Below are 16,153 nucleotides of genomic sequence, written 5' to 3'. Positions count from 1 at the left end.
GCTTCGCCGCGGTTTGCTCTCGCGTTCCGCGAACCACCCTGCAAACCGCAGGGAAGGAGACCTGCTTGTTCGGGGAACGCGAGAGCAAACCGCGGCGAAGCTGGTCTCCTTCCCCGGTTTGCTCTCGCGTTCGCCGAACCCCCGAGCAAGCAGGTCTCCTTCCCTGCGGTTTGCAGGGTGGTTCGCGGAACGCGAGAGCAAACCGGGGAAGGAGACCAGCTTCGCCGCGGTTTGCTCTCGCGTTCCCCGAACAAGCAGGTCTCCTTCCCTGCGGTTTGCACGGTGGTTCGCGGAACGCGAGAGCAAACCGCGGCGAAGCTGGTCTCCTTCCCCGGTTTGCTCTCGCGTTCCCCGAACCCGAGCAAGCAGGTCTCCTTCCCTGCGGTTTGCAGGGTGGTTCGCGGAACGCAAGAGCAAACCGCGGCGAAGCTGGTCTCCTTTCCCGGTTTGCTCTCGCGTTCCCCGAAACCCCTTGAAGCCGCCCAACAGCGCTGCAGTGTGGCCACATCTAACACCACTTGCAGCGCTGGTTGCTGTAAGTGTGGCCACTCTGCAGAGCTGGCCCTATACAGCTGTACTAATACAGCTGTAACAACCAGCGCTGCAAAATTTTAGATGTAGACATGGCCTCAGAGGCACTGGCCAGGTATACAGGAAAAGCCCCACGAACTTTTGAATTGCATTTCCTGTTTGGCCAGCTTGGAGCTCTCATCAGCACAGGTGACCACGCAGAGCTCATCAGCACAGGTAACAATGCAGTCTCCTGAGAATAGAAAAAGAGCACCAGCATGGACCACACGAGAGGTACTGGATCTGATCGCTATATGGGGAGAGGATTCAGTGTTAACAGAACTCCTTTACAAAAGACGAAATGAAAAAATATTTGAAAAAATTTCCAAGGCTATGATGGGAAAAGACCACACCAGGGACTCAGTGCAGTGCAGAGTGAAAGTTAAGGAGCTCAGACAAGCATACTAGAAAACCAAAGCAGCAAACAGAAGATCCGGGTCAGGGCTGAAAACATGCCACTTCTACGCTGAGCTGCATGCAATTTTAGGGGGCTGCGCCACCATTACCCCCCCCCTTGTCCGTGGATTTCGAGGTGGGGGTTATAATCTCAACCATGGCTGAGGATTCAGCGGAGGGGGAAGATGAGGAGGAGGATGAGGAAGAGGAGGATGACCTTGCAGAGAGCACACAGCACTCCATTAGCCCCAACAGCCAGGAGCTTTTTGTGACCCAGATGGAATTATCCTTCCCAGCCCTCCCAAGCCACTAGCCCAGACAGTGAAGCCATGGAAGCGACCTCTGGTGAGTGTACCTTTGTAAATATAAAACGTGGTTTAAAAGCAAGCGTTTTTTAATGATTGATTTGCCATGAGGGCTTGGGATGCATTCGCAGCCAGTAAAGTTACTGGAAAAGTTTGTTAACATGTCTGGGGATGGAGCAGAAGTCCTCCAGGGACATCTCCATGAAGCGCTCCTGGAGGTACTCCAAAAGCCTTTGCAGGTTTCTGGGCAAGGCAGCCTTGTTCCATCCACCATGGTAGGACACTTTACCATGCCGTGCACGTAGCAAGTAATTGGGTATCATTGCATGACAAAGCATAGCTGTGTATGGTCCTGGTGATTGCTGGCATTCAAGAAACATCCGTTCTTTATCTTGCTCTGTTATCCTCAGCAGAGTGATATCGTTCATGGCAACCTGGCTGAAATTAAGGAATTTAATTAAGGGGACAGAGATGAGCATTTTCCTACTGGGCTGTTGCTTAAAAGAAATCCTTCCTTGCACGTAGCCAAGCGGGGGGAAGGGAGGAAGGATGGCGCTGAGCTTTTTAGCGTTTGACCAGCAGGAATCTTCCCAGCTAGCAGCCACGCGGTGGAGGGGGGGAAAGGGAGGTGATTAGCAGTGATCTTCCATTATACCAGCCATGCAGTGGGGGGAGGGGTAAAGCAATCCTAGAGAATTGGATTGGGGAGGGGAGGGGTTGGCGTCTTCTGCTGCTTGTTAACAGGAAAGAAGCATCAGAGGGCACTGTGTATATGAAGGCTGGAGAAGCTGAAAGACAGTGGCTTACCATGGCCGCATGCAAGCTGAATTGTGATTCCCGGACCTGCGTCTGTGAGATCTGTAACACCAGAGCTGCAGACACTCAGTATTAAAAGATGCAAAATGCGACCTTGTAGTGAAATCACATGTGCTATGTAAGGTGAATAGTGTTGTTCACTGTGAAAGAGTATAACCATTGTTCTGTAAAATGTATCTTTTAAAATACTTCTCTCTCTTTTTTCCCTCCCTCATGTAGCTGCACATTTTTCAAGCCTCCCTACTCCATCCTGAAGGCTACCTCAGATAAGGCGGAGGAAGAAGAGGACGAGAGATGAAATGTTCTCTGAAATCATGGAAGTAACCCGCAATGAAAGAGCTCATCTGAAGGAGTGGAAGGACGTGGTAGCAAAATACTGGAAAGATGCCAGGGAACGTGAGGATAGGAGAGACATTTGAGGTGAGAGGTGTAGGCAGGAAGATCAGCGGTGGCGGGATGCAACGCTGGAGCTGCTGCATGATCAAACTGATATCCTCCAATGTCTGGTGGATCTTCAGGAAGAGCAGCGGGGTCACAGAGTGCCGCTGCAGCCCCTATGTAACCACCCTCACCACTCACCATGTTCCATATCTTCCTCACCCAGACGTGTAAGAACCAGTGGGGGAAGGCTTTGTGCACCCGCCCACTCCACCCCCATGGACAATCCAACCAAAAGGCTGTCATTACATTGAAATGTGCTTAATGGCCTTTTCCTTCCCTCCTATCCTCCTCCCAAACCACACCCGGGATACCTTGTTAATTCTCTGCCTCTTTTTATAATTACTTTTTAATAATTATACATGCTTTTTAAATGATAGTGACTTTATTTCCTTAGAAAGCAAACTGTGATCAAAGGGGGAGGTGGCTTACAGGGAATGAGTCAAGCAAAGGGGCGGGGTTTCATCAAGGAGAAACAAATACAGCAGTCACACTGTACCCTGGCCAGTGATGAAACTGGTTTTCAAAGCTTCTCTAATGCGCACTGCTTCCTGGTGTGCTCTTGTAATCGCCCTGGTGTCTGGCTGTGCGTAATCAGTGGCCAGGTGATTTGCCTCAGCCTCCCACCCTGCCATAAAGGTCTCTCCCTTACTCTCACAGAGATTGTGGAGCACACAGCAAGCAGCAATAACAATGGGGATATTGGTTTGGCTGAGGTCTGAGCGAGTAACGTTCTCCAGCGAGCCTTTAAACGGCTAGATGCAAATTCTACCACCATTCTGCACTTGCTCAGCCTGTAGTTGAACAGCTCCTGACTACTGTCCAGGCTGTCTGTGTATGGCTTCATGAGCCATGGCATCAAGGGGTAGGCTGGGTCCCCCAGGATAACAACAGGCATTTCAACATCCCCAACTGTTATTTTCTGGTCTGGGAAGTAATTCCCTTGCTGCAGCCGTTTAAACAGAGTAGAGCTTCTGAAGACGCGAGCGTCATGAACCCTTCCTGGCCATCCCACGTGGATGTTGGTGAAACGTCCCTTGTGATCCGCCAGTGCTTGCAGCACCATTGAAAAGTACCCCTTGCGGTTTATGTACTGGGTGCCCTGGTGCTCTGGTGCCAAGATAGGGATATGGGTTCCATCTATCGCCCCACCACAGTTAGGGAATCCCACTGCAGCAAAGCCATCCACTATGACCTGCACATTTCCCAGAGTCACAACCTTTCGTAGCAGCAGCTTAATGATTGCTTTGGCTACTTGCATCACAGCAGCCCCCACAGTAGATTTTCCCACTCCAAATTGATTCCTGACTGACCGGTTGCTGTCTGGTGTTGCAAGCTTCCAGAGGCTATTGCCACTCGCTTCTCCACTGTGAGGGCTGCTCTCATCTTGGTATTCTGGCATTTCAGGGCAGGGGAAATCAAGTCACAAAGTTCAAAGAAAGTGCTCTTACGCTTGCGAAAGTTTCGCAGCCACTTCGAATCGTCCCACACCTGCAAAACTATGCGGTCCCACCAGTCTGTGCTTGTTTCCCGGGCCCAAAATCAGCGTTCAATGGGTAGAGCCTCCCCCATTACCAGCAGGAGCTCCAAAGTGCAGGGTCCCATGGTTAGGGAGAATTTAGTGTCCATGTCCTCATCACTCTCGTCGCCGCGCTGCCGTAGCTGCCTCCTCCTTGCCTGCCTTTGCAGTTCATGGTTCACCATAGACAGCACAAGAATGCGCGAGGTGTTTACAACATCCACGATTGCGCTATTGATCTGAGCAGGGTCCATGCTTGCTGTGCTATGGCGTTTGCTCAGTTCACCCAGGAAAAAAGCCGCGAAATGGTTGCTGCTTTCACGAAGGGAGGGGTGAGGCTGTCCCCAGAACCACCCGTGACAATGATTTTTGCCCCATCAGGCACTGGGATCTCAACCCAGAATTCCAAGGGGCAAGGAAGACTGCGGGAACTATGGGATAGCTACGGAATAGCTACTCACAGTGCAACGCTCCGGAAATCAATGTTAGCCTCGGACCATGGACGCACACCGCCGAATTAATGTTCCTAGTGTGGCCGTGTGCAATCGACTTTATAATATCTGTTTTATAAAACCAGTTTATGTTAATTTGAAATTATCCCATAGTGTAGACATAGCCAGGGAAACAACAGACCCAGGTGTAATTTGTCAGGAGTAGTATAGTCAATGGCACTGAAGAGGTGAAGACCAGGCTGGGGATCCAGGCCCTGGAGATCTCTCCAGGCCAGCGAGCTTAAATAGCAGCAGTATTTTGTGTTTTCACACTCAGCAGTTGATCATGTACCTTACCCTGGAGAGCTACTTTTTCCTGCCTCAACCTCTCACTGCCAGAGAATACAACAGAGACTCTCATCCTGCTCTGACTCTTGCAGGCTCTGCCTATAGCTATCAGTAATAAGGCAAGTGCCACTACTTTCTCCTTACAGAGCTTCCTCCTTCCAACTCCATGGAATATGCATGATGTTGGACTTCCCCACCCTTCCCAAATCTATGTGGATCCCCAGTGATCACTCTGAGGCACAGGACATCTGGGCAAAGGTTGTGTGTCTCTATACTGGCTCCAAGAACCCCTGCTGGCCCTCTGGCAGGCACATAGGACCTTAAAGGATGCATGTAATGAGTCCTGAGGCTGCGTTAATTTTTGTGGTTAATTCCCTGTTAGGCTTGGAGAAGAGGACATGAAACCCTCCTGGTTCTGTTGCCCCTGTCTCTTCTCTGCATATGATCCCATGAAAGACTCTGCACAGGTTCTGGGGGTAGGAGGTGCCATGAGAGATCTTCCACACAAGAAGCTGGAAATCCACGAGTGGAATACGCCCTCCACATCTAGTTCCTGGGGTGGACATTTTAACCCATAAGAGCTTAACTTACGTAACTGATCCTTTATAGTGAATATCTTGGTCCTGCTTTAAAGAAAATTCACTGTCAGACAGAATTGGGGCTAACATTTCAGTTGCATAAAAATAAGCTTTCAGGAAACCTAGAACCAATAGAAGTGTTTTCATGAGCAAAAGGAAATAAATAGAAATGGAAACAGATTTTAAAATAAAAACAAAACTATATATCCCCTGCAATATTTCCAGTACTGTAACACTTAGGGTTGCCAAGTCTCCAGGATTGTCCTGGAGTCCCAGGAATTAAAGGTTATGTCACGTAATGAAATCTTCAGAAATTTGTCCAACCAAAGTTGGCAAACCTAGTATCCCTGGGCTACTGCATGAGAACCACAAACTGAAACTGACTGTAAACTAGAGTGAGCATCAGAATGGAAATCAGAAAATTCTATATTTAAATCCTGTCTGTGCTACTGGCTCACCATGTGGCCTTGAGCAGGTCACATCACCTCTCCATGTTTCAGTTTCCCCATCTGTAAAATATCATCCACCTTGTGTGGCACTGTTAAAATTAATTAATTATAAAATACTATATAAATGCTAATTATAAACAAAAGTTGGACTGACATCTATTTTCATTGCCCAAACTGGAAAATATGCAAAATGTAAACAAACAGCATAACTAGTAGAAAAATCCTTCCATTTTAATAACCTAATCTGAAGGCTGTTTGAAGTAGAGAAGAAATTGTTTTTTTAAGAGTGCTTTTAACGTGACAGCATCTGTTTAAGAAAGTACTTTAGATTGATCTATAAGAACCTCATACAATTAAACTTTATGTGATTGCTTTTCATATGTACTTCATCGGCACCATTTTCAAAGATTTGTGACAGCAAATAGCTGATCCCAAGATATCCAGGGTCGTTTTAAGCTAGTCACACCACTGATTGGGTAGATATTATACCAAAATGCTCTCAGTAGTTTAGTGACCACTCTGATCATCGACTATCATCGACTAACCTCTTTGTGGTTGTTTTCTTTTGAAGATTCTGGTGAATCTTCAAAAGAAAAGTACATTAAACAACTCAATGCACTGGAGAAAACAGATGTAAATTTGCTTTAAAACATATATAATATATTGAATAATCTCTCTCGTCTCTTAACACTGTAAAGCAACTGAAGACTGGATGACATCTCCAAGTTTATAACAGAGATTGCCTCCTGGTATTCAATTGACCTCATTATCACAATCGACAGAAAGCCTGTCCCTTATTTCACATGAAAAAAAGTTTCCATTCTTTAAAGATAAATCAGATTAACAAGCTTTTAAAATTGTTAATGAAGTAAGGCTTGAGGAATATCCTTTTGTGCAGCATAAACAATGACTCTGCTAATATCTCATGCCATTGAGGAAGAAAGATCACTAGCAGACCTAAGCCAAGATGCTGTGGGAAATAAATAGAAGACAACAACAGCTGGAAATATTTGGCTCCTACAGTAAGGTTTTGCAACCCTTTGGATGATAGGTTTCAAAGCTTAGTTTCATGCGAACCATGTAGTTAAAGCTCACATGGGAAACCAAATTAGTAGCATCAATGTGTGCAACTAAGAACTTGGGCACTTGGTTATTCTGTCACCTGAGATGATGTGTATGAAAAACAAAATCTTTCCATAAACAAGTTAGTCTCCTTGTCTGTAAAATTCACAGATGACAGAGAAATGCAACTCAGCTCCAGAGTTAACATTATGTTCATGGATCTGAAATTTAGATAGCTACTATATTGCAAGAGTGCTCTTGTTTTTGTTCTATTCCAATGGTTCCCAATTTTTTCTGGCATCAAATCTATTCACTCACACACTGACATGACCACATTAAGGTGGATAAAGATAGTGAACAAAATAATTTATTATTTGTATTGTGGAAGCACGGAGGAGCCCCAGCTTTGGATCAAGGCCCCATTGTGCTAGGCACAATACAAATACAAAATGAAACGCTATTACCTGTGTCAGGTCTTTAAGACCTGGACTATTTTACTCGCTTGTCAAGAAAAGCCAACCAACCAAACTTTTGTTTGGATTAAATGGGTGCATAGCATTTTGCAAGAGTATAATCATAACAGTTCAAAATATATAGGCTCAAAGTGAGAAAAATAAAGTGAAAACAAAACAAAACCTCCTGGTAGCTAGCAATGAATTTTCCTACCTGAGCCTCGAGCACACACACTAACAGGCCAAAGCAAGTACTTTAACCAGTTGTCTCTATAGGAAAAAGAAACTGGTCATGGATTACTAAGATTATATAAATTGGTAGATAAGTGGCTGATTGCAGCTCTACGAAATATCATTGAGTTTCACTGGGTAAAAATGAAAAGCTGAATAAAAAAGCACCTAGAGAGGAAAAGTATAGACTAACGATTTCTGCCCCTTCCTTCTATTTTCTATGAAAGATGGTCAATCACAGTGCTATTACAGCAGCAAAGAATCCTGTGGCACCTTATAGACTAACAGACGTATTGGAGCATGAGCTTTCGTGGGTGAATACCAACTTCCTCAGATGCAAGTGCTATTACAGTTACTCAAAGAATTTCTGCCATTATGGTTGTGTAATGCTAGGATACAACGAATATTTAAGGAACCCAGAGAATGTTCTTCTCCCATGGTATCATTTGATGAGACTTTCAGAATGTTGGAGAGAGAAATAACTGAACGAAAATAAGCTGTTTGTATTTAGTACAGCATGTAAATTGGTAAATTGTGCCCCAGACCTTTACTTAATAAACAATTATGTGTCTCATGAAATGTTCCAAACAATAAAATAAATAGTCTTTTAAGAAGTAAATCATCTGTGTAAACAGGGAATGGGAAATGCTATTGAATTACCAACTATTTTCTGAAGAAAAGGAAAAGAAATGATCAAGATCTCAGCTTCTTGCGCTGTTCCAAAGATCCAAATACACACATAGCCTAGGAAGTGCATTGTAGAGGATGGTGAATGGCTGTCCTGACTCTCATCTCTGCATAGGGAGAAATGGGTTTGTGGAACATTCTAAATCTACAAATACGGCAAGGAAGGAATAAAAATCAAACAAGAGGAGCCAGAGACACTAGGCCAGCTTCAAAAACATAGCTCCCAATATATTGGACTTTTCCCTCTTTGATCATCCTCTCACACCTTCTTTTTCTCACCATGGGCAAAAGGACTTCTCCCACTAAATAGAGACTACAAAAAAACCCGGGCATAACTTTTCTTATAAAGAAAGATACAGATGCACTGACTTTCCCAGGGGAAGGGAGGTTGTGGTCATTTCGAGCTGCTGAAACCTTCCCAGACAGAGACTTTCCACTTTGGGATTCTTGCATTTGGGGATGTTTTATCCTTTTGATGTCTTTACTGTAATATTGTTCAGTGCCCCGGGCACTTACATGGTGAGATTGGTGTCTAGAAATAAAATATTTAATTTGCTTTGTAGTGGTAACATTTTACAAAAACTAGAGGGAAACCATGCTGCACTCATGAAGCTATCAGACAATGCGGCCAAATTCTCTGAGGCCTGGTCTATACCTAAAATATATATTAACCCAGCTACACTGTTCATGGATGTGAACAATTCACACCCTGAGAGAGACATAATTAAGCCAATCTTAGCCTCAGTACAGACAGTGGTAGGCTGGTGGAAGAATTCTTCTGTCGACTTAGCTACCACCTCTCGAGGAAGTGGATTTACTACAGCAAAGGAAAAATCCCTTCTACTGCTGTATCAAGTGTCTATACTACAGCTGTGCCACTGTAGCACTTGTAGTGTAGACCTAGACTCAGTTCTATGAACACTACCACACTGACTTTGATGGAGTTTCACAAACGTAAGTTGGAAGAGAGTTTGGTCCAAACAGAAGTGCGCTAGACACTGAATCCAAGAACCAACTGAAACTACTAAACCACCCCATATGCAGCTAATCTGGGATTGGATAGCTCTTCTGAGCACCCGTTGTGCTTTTTCTGCTCCATTGTGGGCCTACCCTTAAGAGATGTATGTGGTATTCTGTGCCACCTTGTAAAGTCAACACTGAATGTGTGATTAGCACACAGCCTGATTAAATTATTTCACAAGATTTAAGGATTACAAAAGTACATGACTCGCTCGGTAATGGGGCATTAACATTTAGTGGTTCACAATAGGAGAGATTCTTGTGGCTGCATGTAAGTTAGGAGGTGGGGAAAGCAAACAAGTTAAAACTGCCAAGAGGTAATCATTTCTTCAAACAAACAAGTGGCTATTCCAGCTGCAGAAGAAGGAAATATACCTTTTTTATCCCCTAGATAAAAGCAGTGTTGGGACAATTCCAATTATTGCAGCATTCAGCAGGCACAGCAATGATACAGAATGAGAGGAAAGTGCAGAACTCTGAGATTTGTGTCACCAGTAGGATTTGTATTAGATCCCCTTTCCCCAGTTAGGGAAAATATTAAGAGGGACAGCTGACTTTCTGAGTCAGTTCGCAACCGAGCTCGTTCCATCTAACTACAATACGCTTAAGAGGGTAGATGACAAAACACACAGGAATGCTGCTGTCTTGACTGCACTAAAGAGTTATGTAAATCAGACCACTCCTAGTTTGCAAGACCACCAAAGCAGCTTGTGGAAATGAATATGCCTCTGTTTGCACAGGACAGGGAAAGCCACTGGGAGAGTATGGCAAAGAAGGGCTCATACATACCCTGGCTCCAAAATTAAACCAAAAACTTTTTGCGCTGACATTTTGGCTCAGGGATTGATAGCTGTTGTCTCTCTTCCTGAGCTTCGGTGGACAAGTGGAGATGATTCAGCGAGTAAGAGAAACAGCATTGTTCAAAGTGTATAAAAGGAAAGCAAGAGACTCCAAAGAAGCTAGCTACCATCTCTGTGGGGATCTTGAACATTGTCATGAACCTCAGTACAGTATTAAAACACGAGACCAGATTCTGAGGGTGTGTAAATTGGCATAACTCCATTTAAGTCAGTGAGTTAGATCACAGAGATGCACCAATTTATATCCATTCAGGATCTGAACCAAGATTAGAAAGTCTTGAGGGGAAAAAAATCAAGGCAAACATGCACTCAATTTTTAACAGTTGTGAGAGATATGGAATGGAGAGTGTCTGCCTTAAAGATCCTACACTGGAATGAGACTGACTAAGGGTACATCTACACAGCAAAAAACAGGGAAGCTAGTTTCAGAGCCTAGGTCAACTGACTTGGGCTTGCATGGCTTGGGCTATGGGGCTAAAAATAGCAGTGTAGATGTTCTCACTTGGTCTGGAGACTAAACTCTAAGACCTACCCAACTCACCTGGTTTCAGAGCCTGGGCTTTTGTAAGCCCCGTAGTTTAAGCCCTGTGAGCCCAAGTCAGTTGACCTGGGCTCTAAGACTGACTGCTGCAGGTTTTTGTTTTTTGAGTTGTTGTTTTTTTCCCCTCTCTTCAGTGTAGACATAGCCAGGGATGTAAAGTCACAGATGAAACAAATGTGTGACAAACAAGAAAATCTGAACAGCTGAGGAGGAAGAAAAACATTAAAGTCATAGGAATTCCTGAAAGCACAAGAGGTAAAAACCCAGTGATATTGTTTGAATGCCCTCAACACAAGATCAAAGATTGAGAGAGCTCATTTTATAGGATATCAATATGCAGACTAAAGATTGCCAGTCACCAAGCTCATACATACACTCCTAGTATTGTATTCCAGCAAGGAATGAATAACATGATTAACTGGACTGTTCATTTTTTGATTATTTTTTTTTTGTCGTTGTTTGGTAAGTATGCTAATATATAGAACACAAGAAGCAAATTTCCTGTAAAACAAACTCCACTTAACTTCAAACATATGCTGCAACTCACGAGGTTCTCCAGAGAAACATGTAGCTTTTCCACCCCTCAAAAAGATTAACAATCAGGGACTACCAGAGAAATTGAACTAAATGCAGAGAAGGACAGGAAATAAATTTTTAGCTGTGTGTCTCTCAAACCTCAGACACTCCCTGTTTCTGGAACATGACAGTGCAAAGTAAAAGTGATGTGTCATGGGATGCAAAGCATTGCTTTGAGATGAATGCAGATACCTAACTGTCCATGACCTACAGACAGGTAGTGACCCAATAGTCTCACAGGTTCTGTTGTGGTTTTTCACTACAGCCTTATTTTGGGGATGATGCAGAACAATCCACCTGAAAGAGAGCCCTGGGAAGCATAATGCCACTTAGAGCAAGCTAGTTCACAAATGAAGTGTGCCTCTGTTGCACCTGTTATCCCTTTCAACCCAAGTGGTTAGCCAATAATCAAGATTTTGCAAGTTTCCAGTAGGAAGAGAAATTGTTGTTGGAGTCAGGCATTTCTTTGATGCAGTCCTGTTTATTTACAAATAATATACACAAAGTCCTGTTTCTCGGAACACAGTAGGAGTCATACAGCAGGAGACGGGTTTTTTGCTCACAGTTGCAAGCCTCTTTCCAACCAGCACTCTACTCAAAAGCTTTCTTTGTCAATGGTTTCTCAGCATCATGCTATAAATGCTTCTCTGGCTGTCCCTGGGTTTCCTTCTGTGTGTGCTTCTGTGATGCTGCCTCACTCACACATCCCTATAAAACAACAATATCCCACCCCCAGCATTTGTATTCAGCCCCCAGACAAAACCTCCACCCACATATCTAAGATCCCTCAATGGCCTTGAATGTGGCTTGTGTTTTGCGTGGTGGCTCCTAATATTTCAGCTATCTGTTCCATAAAGGAACATAATTGCCTTTTTATATTTATTCTGAATGAAGGGTAGTTATTACCCAGAGCTGGAGAAATAACTGATTTTTCGGTTCTCTGGCAGTTCTGACAAAAAAAAATTTGAAAAAGCTCAGTTTGACCCAAATCAAATCTGAAAGTTACAAAAAAGAAATCATCTAGCAAATTGAAATAAATCCATATGGGGTCAAATGAATTGCCCCTGAATGGATGCTTCTGGGTGGCAGTGACCTCCTTTTATTACTGTTAGCTCAATGGTTAGAGCACTTACCTGGAATGTGGGAGACCTCACTTCAGTTCCCCTCTCTGCCTGATGCAGAGAAGGCATTTGCACTTGGGTTTCCCATATTTCAGGACAGTGGCCTCACCACGGGGTTAGAGAGTATTCTAGGGAGGAGCTCTCTCCATCTCTCCCCTGTTGAAGCTGTTCCACTTTGTAAATCATTAAACAGTCATTGTGGGAGACCCACATTCAAGACCCTGATCCAACAGCTATTTAATTATGTATACAAACTGGAACAGCTTTAACAGGAGAACCGTCCAGCATGGCCAGTGGAGAGTGGATTAAGGCTATGGCCCTCCTTCGGGATGGTTTGTGCCCCAGGAGCACCAGCAAGGACCAGTTCCTGTGCTCAGAATGGAGCAGGGACCATGAGTGGCCATTGTGGCGGGATGCAGGTGTTAGGGCAGGCTTCTTGCTTCCTCTTCTTCCACTGTGCACTTTTACAGAGGTCAACCACCTTCAGGCCCAAAACATTGACATGAATGGAAGTAAAGATGGTCCCGAATTAAAAAAAAACAGAATACCAACTCCAATCTTACCATTTGGAGCCAACTGTAGACACAATATTTTAAGGTAATAACATGCAGTAAAACAATTAAAGGTGCTCCAAGCATATACCAGAGTTCTCTAATGGGAATTTCCTACAGTTTTATTTTTAATTTTCCATTTCCTTACATTCAAATATCAAAGAATACATCTTAAGTGTACGCAGCTTTGAAGAAAGCAGCCAAGCAAGGAGCTAACTATAAAAGAACACACAGCCATCTGTAATATGACAAATACAGTAAGTCTTCTGAGAATTGGTCTTTTGTATCCATACTCTGTTTTTTTTCCTCATCAGCCAACAGTAATTACCAAACGAAAAATAATTCTTGGGAAAAATTATTTCATTAACCAGTCAATGTAACATTTAACTCAGTCACGAGCTTAATGTTTTACATTGCAATACTCAGTGGTCTGTTGTGATCCAAGTGCTGGACATGTATTCCACAGAAGACTGACTCCCCTAGGATTTCTTGGGTTGGAAGAAAGGGCATTTCTCTTTGTGGATGGAGTTACTGATAGACACATACAGCATTGTGGTCAAACTCTGGCAGTTAAAAAATTGTTATTTGTATTCAGAAATCAAAACAAAGTGCCTCTCCCCACTGCCCTATAGGCCCTAATGCCAATTAAAATCTTTTTAAAAAAAGCATTAAAGAGACATTCCATTCAGAAAATCCCAACAAAAATAATCAATCCAATCAAAGCAACAAACCATAAAAGTCCCACATCATACAGCAGAATCTATTCTCTCCCTACCCTCACCAGCTCTACATGTCAGGGCAGCAGATGATGGCTATTTCAGACCAAGGTGGGAAGTGAACTCTAGAGTCAAGAGGTCCTCATGCAGAGTGCTCTGCAGAAAGTGCCTACTTTTTTAAACTCAGGAGGCTTCAGCTCAAGCACCTTCACTGACTGTATCTGTGGCAGAAAGGCATGGGAAATAGAGAGTCTCTGAGGTACGCTGGTGCCAAAACCAACATCTCAAGCTCCATCTGGAAACCAGTAGATAGGCAGATCAGAGTGGGATACCCTAGTTAAAGGGCCAATTGCATTTTGCCCCTGTCTAAGCTTCCAAATCAATTTAAGGAGTAACCCTATGTAGGGTGCATTGCAATAGTCTAACCTAAAAGCATGCATGATGGTTCAAGGTCCACATCTGAGGGAAAAGGTCATACTCTGCTGGCCCCACATAGATGGGGGTGGGGGGAGGGAAAGAGTGACCACAGATGCTTCTGGCAAAAAGATAGGTTAGAAATGGAAAAGGTACAGAGACGGGCAACAGAAATGGTTAAGGGTATGGAATAGCTTCTATCTGAAGAGAGATTTAAAAATTAGGACTGTTCAGCTTGGAAGAGAGATGACTTGTAGGGGGTGGAATATGATAGAGGTCTATAAAAACGTGAATAGTATTGAAAAAATAACTCATTATTTACCCATTCACATAACAAAAGGACCAGGGTCACCAAATGAAGGTTTAAAACAAACGTACGGAAGTACTTCTTCACACAATGCAGGGTCAACCTGTGGAACTCGTTGCCGGGGATGGAGTCAAAAAGAATTAGATACGTTCATGCAGGAAAGGTCCATCAATGGCTATTAGCCAAGATGGTCAGGGATACAACTCATGATCTGAGTGTCCCTAAGCCTCTGATAGCCAAATGATGGGACTGGATGACAAGGGATGGACCACTTGTTAGTTGCCCTGTTCTGTACATTCTCTTTGAATCATCTGACACTACCCATTGTCAGAAGACAGGATACTGGGCTAGATGGGCCATTGATCTGACTCAGTATGACCATTCTTATGCTCTTATCTAAAAACACCTGTTGGTCTAACCAGATCACCAAATTGCAACCTTGATTAACAAACAATGAACTGAACAGTCAACTTGACCTTCATTCAAGGAGGCATTAATATAATCACAAATTCCATTTGCCTAACTGAGTATGCCTGCACAACTCCAGAGCAGCAGGATTTACTTAGTTTACTGTCCTTGCTTTTCAAAGTGATGTGGGAGAGCAAGCTGGATTGTTCTTTGTGCATCATCAATCATCATCATCAAAACACTAGTTGCTGATGGTTGCATGGGCACAATGAGGCACTGCAGGATTTGGGGGTAGGAAGAAGTCCTCTGTTTGCATGCAGTGTGAAATAGCAACTAAATTAAAAATGGGTAAAAAAAAAGAAATCTTTCCACTTGTCAGAGTGTTTCTAGTGTTTGACCTAATTTCATTTAAAAGAAAAACAAGTTTATTTTTTTTTAATTTCAGAAAATGTAGTTCCTAGTTTGAAGTGAAACTGGAGTCCTGAATGTCTTCTCTGATCTTGATCCATCAGTGAAAGGGATTTCAGATGTATATTCCTAACAAATGTTTTGATGGGGTAACTTCCATTACGAATTCAGAGTTTTAATGTTTTGTCTCCATTAGTGTGTCCCCTTTGAGCTGGATTGATAAAGATTTAAATTAAGTAAGCAAAAATCAAGTCACAGAACTCTTTAAATAAATTAGCCTCTTCACAGAAATGGAGCAGGGTCCTTCACTCGCTCTGGGGGCCCCAGAAAACTCTTGTGGGGCCCAGGCCCCCGGAGCATCTTCCACAGCAATTTGGCGGCGTGGGGTCCTTCCGCTCCGGGACCCACTGCTGAAGTGCCCCGAAGACCTGCAGCAGCGGGTCCCGAGGCTGAAGGACCCTGCGCCACAGTGCCAGGTCTTCGGCAGCAATTTGGCGGCAGGGGCCCCCTGCCACCGAAGATCTCAGATCCCCTGAATCCTCTGGGCAGCCCTGCAATAAACAGAAGTTGGCATAATTCTCACTTAGTTCAATTGTCTCTTTCAGAACAACACCAGTGGGATGTTATTTCAATGTTGTCCTGTTATCAAAAAAAGACACATCATTCTAATAAGAGTTTGAGTGTGAAAAAGGTGCATTTGCTGCAAGACACGTATGCATACTCACACATTGCCACAAGATATATCCCACTGGAAAATCAACTAAGCAAATTCAGCAGAGTTTATGGGCCAAGTTCTGCTCTCACTAAGACTGGTCTGAATTTGGAGTAAACTGGCATCAGCCAAAGCAGAGTTTGGCCCTCTGACTTCAAGGAAGAGATTTTTTTTTTTAAAGTATAAACAGTCCTCGGCATTTAGCAGTGTATTGTGTCTGATTCAGCACATAAACAA

The sequence above is a fragment of the Gopherus flavomarginatus genome, chromosome 4, assembly GCF_025201925.1.
Source record: "Gopherus flavomarginatus isolate rGopFla2 chromosome 4, rGopFla2.mat.asm, whole genome shotgun sequence".
Taxonomy (NCBI): domain Eukaryota; kingdom Metazoa; phylum Chordata; order Testudines; family Testudinidae; genus Gopherus; species Gopherus flavomarginatus.
Note: the sequence above shows the minus strand (reverse complement) of the source record.